The following is a 13580-nucleotide window of genomic DNA, read 5'->3' on the forward strand; positions in this document are numbered from 1 at the left end:
TGTTGACCAGGATGGTCTCGATCTCTTGACCTTGTGATCCACCCGCCTCGGCCTCCCAAAGTGCTGGGATTACAGGCTTGAGCCATCGCGCCCGGCTAAAGTTAACTTTTTAGATAAAACTGAGGTTTTTATAAGTCTGGTAATTGAAAGCCATAAAACAGTAGCATTGGCATAGAAACATTCCCACCACTTTTTTACACAGATGGAAAAGAACCAAGAAGTTTAGGGGACTTACCTGTTTTCTACATGAACAGAGGCAGTGTCTTGGATACAAAATGGGGTGATATTACTGGACTGAAGAATGCATCAATTGCAAGAAAAAGATTCCATAGATGTCATCTTCATCTGTGTATCTGTTAAACAAGTAGAATTTTTTGTGTGTATAACTGAGAGCACTGTACTTTTGAGATTGCAAAGAATCCACTCTCTATTTCATTTGAAATATTATCCATATGTGCTTCTGGGGAAAAAAAATGTGTTCTAGTCTGGTGAGAAGTCTGTAGCAGCTGAAATTTTGTTAAATACTAATTGCGTGCCAAGCGTGCCGCCAAGCTTCTTGCACACATTATCCTATTTAATTCCCTTTCCAATCCAGTGGCACTATCATTATTATTGCTATATTACTAAGAAAACTAACAAAAAACTATAATCTGAAGCTTTAAAAATAACATTTTTAAAGATTACATTGTCTAAGATTACATTGTCACAAAATACAGAACTGAGGAAGTCTACCTTCAGAACTTACAGGCCTTTTATATTTAGGGAGGATGCTATGTTGCCTCCCAGCATGCACTTGTAATCAGCAGTTTATGACTCAGAAAAGACTTTAAACATAGGATTGTGTTGTTGTTGTTGTTGCTGTTGTTATTGTTGTTAAAGCAAGTTCATGCTGATATGACTTGAGTCAGAGGAGGAATTAGAGAGTGTAACACATAACTAAGGCATGTTGCCGAGGAAACCCTGTTGGCAAACCAAGTTATCACAGAGTTTAGGAACATAAAGGCACTTGTCTGTAGCCATAATTATTTCATGATCAATCTATAGATCAAAGAAGAGATATTAGGTACCGCAACATTCCGGAAAGGCTAAATCATGGGTTGAACAGGAATTTTTTCGAAGCTGATTTTAGATGTCCAGGAACTTAACACATCTCCTTGAGAAATTATAAATCATTAATTGAAACTTTCTTGGGAAATTCTAGAGAAGCTGTATTGAGGCCTTTTCATGTCAAAACTTCTATGAAGCCCCAAGGTAGCCCTTAACTCAAAGTCAGCAAACAACGTTCTGACCCTATGAGGTTTCTGAACCAAAGTTCAGGTAGGGATGAAAGTATCTCTTAAAAACTAACTACAAAAAGGAAAGAATGTATATAATGGCCCAGATATCCATGACCTCTGCACCATCATTCACCTGGGAGCAGCCACTGTGCTGGAAATGTAACATGTAGAACAATCAGGAAATTTATTCAGGTCTGACTTTGCTATAGGCAGTGCTTGTCCTATCTAGAAATTCTGTGTTCTAGTACATTGCTGCAATTACTTTTTGGATACATTTTTTTTGTTTGCTTTATATGTATATTTGCTTTAAATATTCTTCTCTGGGAATAAATGAAGACTTTTCTTGTGAGAGTGTGTGTCTGTGTGTGTGTGTGCATGTGTGTGTGTGTGATTCTGATGCTATCTTCTCATATCTGGGAACTTCCAAAAATTTTACCTTCCTGTAATAGTGAGAGCTGTTTCTCTTCTGACTCTACGAATATCCTCAAACTTCTCATTCAGTTACCTAACCTCTCTTTTCTTCTCCCAATTATCTCAATTCTTATACCCTTCACTTTAAAATGTCCTTGTCTTTCCATCAGTATTTATACTAAATGCAGTCAATTCTTAGGCTCTCTTATGCAATTAGGTGAAGCTTACATTTCAATTATAGTGTTTAAAGCTATCCCAAGAACATGAGCTCTTGGCTGCCCCAGTTAGCCACTGTCTACAAACACAAAGTTCTGGAATATAAAGTCTGTCCTTGATCCTGTGATCTTGCAATGTAACATTTGCAGCCAAAGTCTTCTCTTGTTCCATCAGTGTGTTTCAGCTTCTATCTTGTATTCTGTGTCTCTGGTCACTCATACAGACTAAATTCTCAAGAAATAAGACAAGAGCTTTAGATTCAGCATGATTCTTCAAAAGACCTGTTTTCACCAATATTTTTAGTGACTGGGTCCACGAAAATTGTCTGTGCTTCATTTTCAGTGTGTTTCTTGGCCATGATATCTTCAGATTTCCTGTTTAACTGTTTCATATTCATCTCAATGAGTGCTATAAAGTCACAAAGCAAAGGAAGAATAGTCCCTTAGTGGCAGCATAAAATTAGAAAAGATTGGCAGATAGCACCCAGTTTTAATACCCTCATAGAACGTGTTTCATAGTGCCCGCTGCACAATTGTGCACACAAAATCTCAAAGCCCATAGCACATATATCAGCAATAATTTCACGGAAGCAGGCTCTGGTTAATATATGCAGAGTCTTATATTACTTTATCAAACTGTCTTTGTGTAATTAGTCTTTCTCAAAGCCTGGCATATAAATTAAGCATCTAATTTATCTTGACTGGCCTCCAGATTGCTTGATCAGTCCATTCTGCCTCTGTGGCTCTTTAGTGAATACCAAGTAAAGTGAAGGACCCTCTGGCAACAGGGAGTGAGAAGAAGCAGAAACTCCCTTCGAGGTCATAGGCAATTTTAAATTTACTCATCACTGACACACGGGCAGAGAGCATGGCATTCCTTCTGATGACAGCAATCTTCATTGGGTGGGCAGGCGGGGGGTCATAACTGATGTCCCTGGTTGCAGGTTACTTTGTATCATGGCTGGTGAATAATAAAGAAGTACAGCGCAAGCTGTAAAGTCAGGTTTACCAAATGAAATCAAATTAAAAGTAAATTATACTTTCCTTCTCATTCAACACCATTTCTCATAAGCCACTTCTCAATACAACTGCAATCTGTACAACTGTAACAGACAAGTTACACAGCGATTCGATCCTGATAAAAACAAAATAACTCCTGTAGCCATAATCATTCCTCAAGAGCATTTAATTTGTGGGCTTTTGCATTATTGCTATCAAAACAAAATCTTGCAGCTTTATTGGAATACATAAATCTCTTTGATTTAAGGATATTTTATCTCTCTTTTTCTCAGATGAATTTGAAATGGTGCAGAGTTAAATTTTTATGGAGTGATTTCTGGGGGGAAAGGCTGGCATAATTTTCAGAATGGGACGTTGTGTTCTGCTGACAACTCAGAAAGTTTGAAGGAAATGTTTAGCTCACTAGATAGTCTTTCTCAGAGTGTATTCTGTGCAGTTGCAGATGCATATCCAGTAGGGTCATGTGTTCCCTTCTATATATGAGGATGCACGTTCATTATGAATGTGTGACCTCTCTCCTGACTTTGTAACTGGGTACACAAGAGGGTAACAAGAGGCTTGGATGCATGAAATAAGACTATTTGGGCCATCATCTTGTGACTTTCTACCAAAGAGGATTCATTCTGCTTTTAGAAACGTGTTATGATTGTCCATGGAACCATGTTTCACAGTGAATTTACCAGATCTATTTTTGCCCCAACTCTCCAAAGATTTTTGTGACCTAGTGAAACATCTGAGACTTGATGGATCTTCCAGATAATGGGGGCTGACCAGACACTACATCTCAACTCTGGCATTACCTGATTCATATTAACATAGCAATTCCACATGCTTCATTTGGGAAAAACAAAAACAAAAACAAAAACAAAACACTCTTTTTAAAAATAGAGAACAAAATATATACTGGCTTTAAATATTCCCTGGTTACAGATCTACTTGGTGAATATTTGAGACCATAGGACCAAGAAGATTTTTCAAAGGGAAGCACCCTCGTGTCTATGTTGTTTGATATTGAAATAATAAACACTTCTCTTTCTAGAGTAAGACTATATAGAAGTGCAGTATACGTGGAGTGTAAAAGGGGTAAGGTTTCAGAACTGTGTAGATGTGAGCTACAGTCTGTGGAAGTAAATGCTATGGTATGTAAAGATGGTTGATTCATTTCCAAGGCAAATGCCTCGACAAAGAATGGCCATTATCGACTTATTAAAAAACAAAAATGCCAAAGTTACCTTCATGGTATTTAGAGTCATAAAAGACTCAATAGGAGATCCACTTTAGGACTCTAAATAAAATAACCAACTGTGAAAACTGAGGCCCGTGGAAGAAAAATTACCTTCCTAAAGTCATACATTAAGTTCATAGTAAAGGGATTGCTAAAGCACTGGACTCTTAAATCTCAATCTTGGGATTCTATCATTTCATCTGTTTGTTTATTTATCTGTATGCCAGGCACTGTCTTAGGGCTTGGGATTCAAGGAAGATAAATGGAAACAGATATATCTGTTCTAATGGCCTCTGGTCAGTTGTGGAGCCAAACATTAATCAAATAATCAGGCAAATAAAGAAAAGTAAATTATACATAATGACAATGAGAATATGTGTAAAGAGAGAAGGCCAAGAACAGAATAATTTATTTCTGCAAGCAGATGGAAGAAAAATAATCGGAGTGCATGATTATGAAACAGGTTGTCTTCTGTCATGGACTTTCTTGTAAACATTATTTAAGATGAATCTCTTAAGATGAATCTCATTTAGACAGGAGAGCTTCTGACGGAGCAGATGAGCTTCTGTGCTGACTTGGAGGTGTTCCCTTGACTGGGGTCAGGCTGACATGCCCTTGCTTGCTGCTCCTGCCTCATTGGCCCACACACTTTGTTCCTGGTGATCCCCCAGAGTCCCTTTGTCCTTACTGGCTCAGATTCCTGAAGCAGGCATCTCTAGAATGACTGGGAATCATGAAGAGTGTGGCACTCGGGGAATCACACCAGAACTAGCCACGGAGCACATGTGACTTTTGAGCAATTGAAATGTGGCTATTCCAATTGCCATGTGCTATGAATATTAACTATCTGCGGGGTTTCAAAGCCCTTGCCATGAAAAAAGAATGTAAAATATTATACTAATTATTTATATTGCTTACAAGAAATCATGATATTTTGAACATATTGGGTTTAATATTAAAATTAATTTTATCTGTTAAAAAAAAAAAAAGATGAATCTCAGGGATTAGCTCTTCCCACTTAGCATTCTCTGACTTTCCCAAGGTGACTTGGCAAAAACAGTCTCAATTGTTCCATCTGCATATCTTCTCCACTACCATTTTGGATTGAATGATCAGTCTTTCCCATTAAATCAAGGGGTTATGAATGGGAAAGGATATTGTCTTACCTATTGTTAGATTTTTACACAGTATGCAAAGATACTTTTATTTCCACGCAGGAAGGAAAAAAACAAAGAATAGGATAGTAAGAGAAAGTCGTTGGAAGCAGACACTACTTGAGATCCAGAATACATTCCCTTGGCCCCCCTAGTTTCAGCAAAGCCATTGGGACCAGCACTTTGCAAACTTCCAGCATCCCATCTCAAGGAACCCTGTGGCAGCTTTTAGGCTTTTTCCAATGTCAAGCAATTGCTCATCTAATAACATAGGCACAGCCTGACAGCAGGAGAAGGGGAGCTCATTTAACACCTGCGGTGGGAGTAGGGGGTAATCCTCAACCAAAGAGCTGCAGAACATATTGAATAAATGCCCACATCTGATCATTTGGTAGAACATTTTTGTGGAATGCTTTACGTAGCTCCATAGGTCAACAACAGGATTGAGTCACAGTTGTCCATGATGGTAAATACTTCAATAATGTAAACTTTACTTGCTTTCTTCCTTCCATTGATCGCTTTCTGTTTCTTCACTCTATTTCTTTAGTGTTGTTTTTGTTTTTTGTTTTTGTGACGGAGTCTCACTCTGTTGCCCAGGCTGGAGTGCAGTGACGTCATCTTGGCTCACTGTAACCTCCACTCCCAAGTAACTGCCTCAGCTTCCTGAGTAGCTGTGATTACATGTACCCACCACCACTCCTGGCTAATTGTCATATGTTTAGTAGAGACGGTTTCACCATGTTGTCCAGGCTGGCCTCAAACTACTGACATCAAGTGATCTGCCCACCTTGGCCTCCCAAAACGCTGGGATTACAGGCATGAGCCACTGTGCCCAGCCAACCTGAGATAAAATTTTAAAAACAAAAAACTGCAACAAAAATCACTGCTTGTGTCCAAGTCTATGTCACAGGCACGGGAGGAAGCAAAGAGGCAAACTAAGGTAACATTTTAAGTGGGAGGAGTCACAAATTAATATCAGATCCTACAGAGGGTTTTGGTGAACCTATTATTTTAAAACATTAGCATTAACTTGACATTGATACTCCTCAAGAAAGCAGGTGTAATTGAATTGTTGGGATTTATAACATAAATGGTATGAGTTGAAATATAAGGAATTGTGTAGAGCTGGAACCTACTTTTGGTTCTTAATCTTGATTGAACCCCAGTATTACAAAGGCTTAGAACTTGCTGGTACTCTAGATCTCCAAATGAGAGTTTTCTGGGATGGGCCTCTGGTATATATGTCTTACTAGAAAATGAAAGCAATAAGCAAAAATTTCCATAAGATATTTTGATGGTCAATAGGATTAATAAATACTTAGATGGTTATCATTAAAAAGTTTACTGGGAAAAATGTAACAGAGGTTCACACCATAATATGAATAGATCTTAAAACCATAGTGCAAGAAAATTCTTAAAAATCAGGTGAAATCTATTGTATAATACAACTTATGTAAATAAAAAGGCATGTACACAAACAAAAAGTTTAGTATTTATACATAACAAGAAAAATATATACACCAACATTTTGGAATCATTGTTCATGAGAGGATTAGAGGATGTGTGTGAAAAAGGATTAGAAAAGGAAATCAGTCGAGCAGGGGAGGAAGACTGCACCGCCTAATGAAGACTGTGCTGAGAACTACTGAGCACAATTAACTCATCCTATTATATCCATGTCCCACTCTCAAAAATATTTCCTGAAAACTGGAAGGAGATATTTATCATAGATTATGTTAGTGCAAATGTTGTGTATACATGTTACACTGATACACACACATTACAAGAGGGAAATACAAAAATCTATAGCTCAATTGGCTGCCAGCACCAAATGACCATTGCCAATAATCAATCATAGATATAAATCTTCTTCATCTGTTGCCTTCATAAAGAATGTGCAGATAATCAGTACATTCTCATCTGTCAAGCAAATCAGTGGTAGCCAGAGCTAACAAAAAGCCAAATCTGAACACGAGAGATACAATGATAAGATTGGACAAATTAAGTGAGGTGAGTTCTCAGGAAAATATCTCAGAGACTGCCATGATGTAGGAGAAGAAAAGCAGAATACATGGTTTGGCATGGGAAGAAGTCTCCAAGAGGAGGCAGCATCGTCCAGCATACAGGATTCAGTGATATAATACGTATTCTCACGTGCATGATCTTGGTATCTACTCAAAGTTTACAATCCCTTCTTTCCTTCCCTAAATATAGGGAGTTAGGGACAGAGGGTCTCATCTTTGTATAGGGGAACTTAGTTTAGTATCAGACAAATTATTTTGTTTCCTATTTATAAATCATTTTGTTTTTTGAAACAACATAACCTTTAGCCTGGTGAAAACCGAAGACTATAGCTGGGCATGATGGCTCATGCATGTAATCCCAGCACTTTGGGAGGACGAGGTGGGAGGATCACTTGAGCCCAGGAGTTTGAGTCCAGCTTGGGGAACACATGGAGAACCATTCTCTACAAAAAACTAAAACAAAACAAAACAAACAAACAAACAAACAAACAAACCTAACTGAGTGTGGTGAGAGGGGCCTGTAGTTCCAGCTCCTCAGAAGGCTGAGGCAAGAACATCATTTGAGCCTGGGAGTTCCAGGCCGCAGTGAGCTGTGACTGTGCCACTGTACTCCAGCCTAGGTGACAGAGCAAGGCTCTGTCTCCCCTCAACAACAAAAAAAGAAAGAAAGAAAACTGAGGAATATGATTAATCAAACTTCTTTAATGTCCCAACTAGCAATGTATAATAGTAGAATGATAGAGATGATAAAACTGATGATATACTTTTAGTAATAGATTTTCCATATATAAAGTCACATGTGCATGTTAGTAGATAGGCAGATAACTCTTCTTAGCTCACGCAGTTGTCCTCTTTTCAGCTTTGGATAATTTCAATATGGACATTTTAAAAGCAGAAAATTAATACATGAAATCCAAATATTCACTAAGTTATTTGGATTCACTTAGTTTCACTTTATAGTACCAAGGTTATTCTCATGCAGGCAATATTCTTAGTCATCATCCAACTTTTAAATATTTTCAGTATTTTTAAAAAATAGCTTCAGAGGAATACCTGATATTGCATTTTCTTAAATGGATGATGCCTGCCGAAAAGTGTTTTTAGTACTCATATCCTCAAGTAAGATTCCAAATAATGGTTTTAATGCCTTCGCTCAAGCGTAGAACAGTATTAACTGCTGATGGAAAACTATCTAACAGCAAATTAGAACAAAGAAAAATAAAATGATTTCCACAAATGTGGCCATTTGTCTACCAAGCACATTTCTAAGAAATATTAAATATGATGACATGCTAACTATATTATAAAAACTTACCTAAAAGGACTATGTGTGGTAGTGGTAGCATCTTTGATTTTAATTAGAATGATACAATAAAATAAACAACATTAGATGGTATAGTTCAATTAAGGAGAAAATGGTTAGGCATATTTTGTTCTGAATCTCATTTTTTCACTAGCTTAATTGTAGTACAATCCACCGCCTACCCTATTCCAGTATAAGTCAAAGAACAGGACTTACACTGTTAATATCTTAAGAACTTTGTAACATTCAGGTATAATACACTAATATAAGCAGTGCAGTTCAGTTAACATAAAGTCACTTCTTCCTGTAGTAGCAGTAACAGGGGGAAAAAGTGCCACTTCAGTTACAATTAAACCAGGTTTCCATGCTTAGCTTAACATTAAGCAGAACCATGTGTGGAATTCTGCAGAGAAAGCAAAAAAGAGGTAACTGTGAAATATGCTGATCTGGCTACAAAGTAGTTGGTTCAATTTTCACATGTACAATAGCTTCACTTCAGCTGGTTAAAAACTTAGGCTTATAATTCCTCTACAACTTACTATCTTGTGACTCCTCTGCCAGGGAAGAAATGTCTCAGACTGTGAAATTCAGCGGAATTCTGGTTTGTGGAATTTGCTTAACCTTCTCATAACTCAGATTTCTCAACCAGAAAAAAAAAAAAAAGACTTATGTGATGATTGTCAGGATTAAATGAGCTGGAACCTTAAAAGGGAGCTCTGTATAGGATGAGTGTTCAAAAAATGTTAACGATGATTTCAAAGCAACATTTTAAAATAAATGAAAAAGAGCCTGAACTCTGCAAATACATGTGGGATGCACTGGGGCTATTTTTGCAAATTTCTTTAATGTCCAGCATATGAAAACAAACAAAGACATCCTCTATTCCATTCCTTTAAGTCACTATGTAGTTTATTATAGACCAAAAAAATTTAATTTAAAGACATAAAATAATTCTGAGGTTGTTTTCCTGTGGTAAATGAACAATAAAGCTGTATATATATTTTTCTAAGCTGACAGTAAATATGCCCATTTCTTTAATTTATATATTGGCACTGTTATTTAGTTTAGAATATATTATTATTATTTAGAATATATTATATATCCTAATATAATGTAATTATATTAGAGAATATTATTATTAGACTATTATAGGACAGGCCATATTTAGAAACACAGAATACTTTGTTTCATTGCATAAATGTTCAACTATTTAGCTACATTTGACTAAAATGTGTGAGGTATGTCAAATAAATACATAAATAATTTTATGATAAATTAAAAAAAATTTTTTTGAAATAATTGCCTTTACTTCTTGTGCTCCCCTGTTATAAATGGCTATAAGCACAATCTTCCTTGTATTAATAGTAATTGGCCTTAACATCTTAGCTCCTCTTTTAATACTGTTCGATTCTAAATATGTAGACTTTATCTCATGTAGCCTGTGTCTCTCGAGGGGCAGAATAAAATATACTAGGTGCTCAGTACTTGCTTATAGAATAAAAGAAAATAAGAGATCAGGTCAGACATATCATACTGCTCCTGAGCACTTTGCACAGCACTTTTTACTTGGTGAATTAGAGGAAATGCTGGGAAATGAATGAATATCAGTGTGCCGAAGAAATAAGGTAAGATGCTTTCAATCGAAAGTGGGACATAGTTTTTATTAAAGCGCTATCAAATACCATAGAATTGGTAACACAAAATATACTTTTGAAAAGGAGAAATATCTATAAACTATTAGAAGGAGGCTCATATTCTAATGAACTGTAAATCTATAATCTTAGCAAAGAACAAGATGTCTTTCTACTTGAGCTCTGGAGTATCTACTTTAGGGTTAAAATGAAGAGTTATTTGGCAGCATGTTGAAACTAATTTTATGATCCATCAGTTAAACTAAATCTTAAAGTCAGTAGTAAAGCTTTTGTACAGCTGCTGTGCTTTCATTTATATAATGGAAAGCACTACACAAATATTTGCTGAATGAATCAATCAATAAACCAACAATGAATAATTGTTGGACAGATAACACCTAGAAAATCTAGCTAGGTCAATGGGAAAGAACTACACAATCTTGAAAAGCTCAGAAAAGTTAAATCACTGTTTCAAGTTCACAAAAAATTTACAATTCATATTCTGCCATCTAAACTTTAAGAGTAGGGTTCTTTCTAACCAATACTCCTGAATCTTAAGAGCCATTCATTGCTGAAAAGAACTCAGTATCATCGGACATTAAAACTGCATCCTTAGTGCTAAAATCAGACTGAAATTTTGAATAATGGCACTGCCCTAGTAATCATGAAGCAACATTCTCCTTGGAGTCGATCAAATGTTTCCATTAGTGAAAATCAGTGGCAAGACACTGTTCCCCTGGAGTGACATTTCCTGCAATCATTTTATGCTTTAACAAGACAACTTGCATTTTATAACTTTGTAATCCTCAGCTCCCCTCATTCTTTCTTGACTTTGGAAATGTCTCTGAATTTATTGCCAAATAGAAATTGCCCCGAGAAAGAATAGTCATTGTCTATGAAAGAGAAAGAAAGGACAGGGAGAGAAGGAGAGAAAGAGAGAGGTTCTATATATCATCAGTTTCACTGCAGATTTGATAAAGGCATTTTAGGAAAACTAAAACACAGAGAAAATATAAGAAGTCATCATAAGTTGTATTAAAATATTTCTATTGTGGTAGAGAAGAGTAACTCAAATACAACCTTGAAAAATAATCTTTTATACTTTTTAGCATACTTTAAGAAGTATTGCTAATTTTTCAGGTTTCATATGTAAGGATGTGTATTCATACTGGGTAAAAATGCAAGTCCTATAAATCAGAGTGTATATAGGCCTGTCTTTTTTAATGTTAATGATAAAATGAGCATAAATCTGAGTAAGTTCAAGTTAGAAAAAAACACGAGTAATGATTCAGAGAATCATGAATTTGCTATCTCATAATCCTGACCTTGGAAAGTTTCCGGAGACAGTTCTAGATTTTTTCCTAAGGAATATGGTTTCTTTCATTGTATATTGTAATTATTTTATATAGGCTTGGGAAATAAATGGATTGTGAGGCAGAAATAATGTGCTAGTTTGTAATGTCTTACAGTGCAAAGGCTAACTGATTTTTGTGAAACTGTTTTGCTAACAATCATGATTAGTGTTTTCGAATTCCATTCGTATCACAATTCATATAAGATAACCATCCAGCATGTAATAATAGCTCTGGTCACTTTATATGAATACACATACATTAGTTTTGGCTATGGGAGAATTAGAGGAGTGATATCTGCATTTGCCAGTTTTCTTGCCTTTGCTTCACGTATTAGCTTCTGTTTGATCCCTACCTGAGCTTCATATAAGTAAATTCTTACTCATAAAAGTGAGTCCTTTTTACATGGCCAAACTATTACCAATGGTTAAAATGCCCCCGCCAATACCAGAATTTACTTAGAGTTGATCTAAATCAATGTGTCAAGTCACTGTGGCTTTTCTAAATGTCAATTTTACTTAGACATGCCAAAAAAAATTACAATGCATATTTTAAGTGACATGAAATTGGCATAACAGGAACTGCTGCATTCAGGATGACTATTCTTTCTTATACCATATCCCTTAAATTTTATGTCATAGAATATCTTCTGAACCTATGCATATCAAATATTTTTATCTAATTCAGAAAGCTATGAAAATGATAACAGATAATATTTAGGATGATATGCCAAATTGCAGTTTTAAAAGGTTATATGTGTATTCCTTTTGAATCTCACAATAAGCCTGAGAAGTGGGTATCATAGTTAACATTTCATGTACATGAAGTAACTGGAGCTAGAAGACATTTAGGAAACCAGTTAATGATGGGGCAGCAATATGAAGTCCCCCAGAGTCTGTCCCTCACCCAGGCTGGAGTGAAGTGGCACTAACTCGATCTTGGCTCACTGTAACTTCCGCCTCTCGGGTTCAAGTGATTCTCCAGCCTCAGCCCCCTGAGTCATTGGTATTATAGGTGTGTGCCACCACGCCCTGCTACTTTTTGTATTTTTTAGTAGAGATGGAGTTTTGCCATGTTGGCCAGCTGGTCTTGAACTCCTGACCTCAGGTGATTCAACTGCCTCGGCCTCTCAGAGTGCTGGGATTATTATAGGCATGAGCCACCGCACCCAGCCCCTTTAAATTGATTAATAAATGATTCTGTCTTTAAGTCATCTCTCCTCAGATTTTGTGAGGAGCAGTCAAGTAAAAGCAGGACACTCCTTCAACACTTTGCTTAAAACTGACTCAATCAAATATCTAATTTTTGTTGCTTGCAAGTTCTACCTTCCTCTAAACACCAGAATACAATCGCAATTCAGCCATATTTTTGTCATTTTATAATAAGGATTGTGTTTCTTCCGTTGTCCAATAACATGTTCTTTATTTCTGTCTGAGATTTCATTAGATTGGCCTTAGCCATCCATATTTCTACCAACATTCTGTTCAGGACTACTTAAGTACTCTCTAAGAAGACTGAGGCTCTGTCTACAGTGCTCCTCTTTTTTTTCTTGTCTCTCACCAGAAATACTCTTATAGGTTCATTTATGGCAGTGTAGGCTTTTTCCAGCATACACCCCAAAACTCTTCCAATCTCTGCCCATTCCCCGGTTGTAAAGCTGCTTCCACGTTTTTAGGTATTTATGATGGCAGCACCCCCATTTCTCAGGGCAAAATTTCTATTTTAGCTTGTTCAAGTTGTTATAACAAAAAAAAAGCATACATTAGTATCTTATAAACAAAGAAAATTTATTTCTCATCGCTCTGGAAACTGGGAAGTCAAAGATCAAGGCACCAGCCAATTCTGTCTGATGAAATCGTCTCTCCTGGTTCATAGATTTATAAATTTTCACTATGATTTCACTTTGGGAAAGTGGGAAGAGAACTCTCTAGGATTCCTTTTATAAGGGCACTAATCTCATTCATGAGG

This window comes from Cebus imitator, unplaced genomic scaffold (assembly GCF_001604975.1).
Source record: "Cebus imitator isolate Cc_AM_T3 unplaced genomic scaffold, Cebus_imitator-1.0 Scaffold151, whole genome shotgun sequence".
NCBI lineage: Eukaryota > Metazoa > Chordata > Mammalia > Primates > Cebidae > Cebus > Cebus imitator.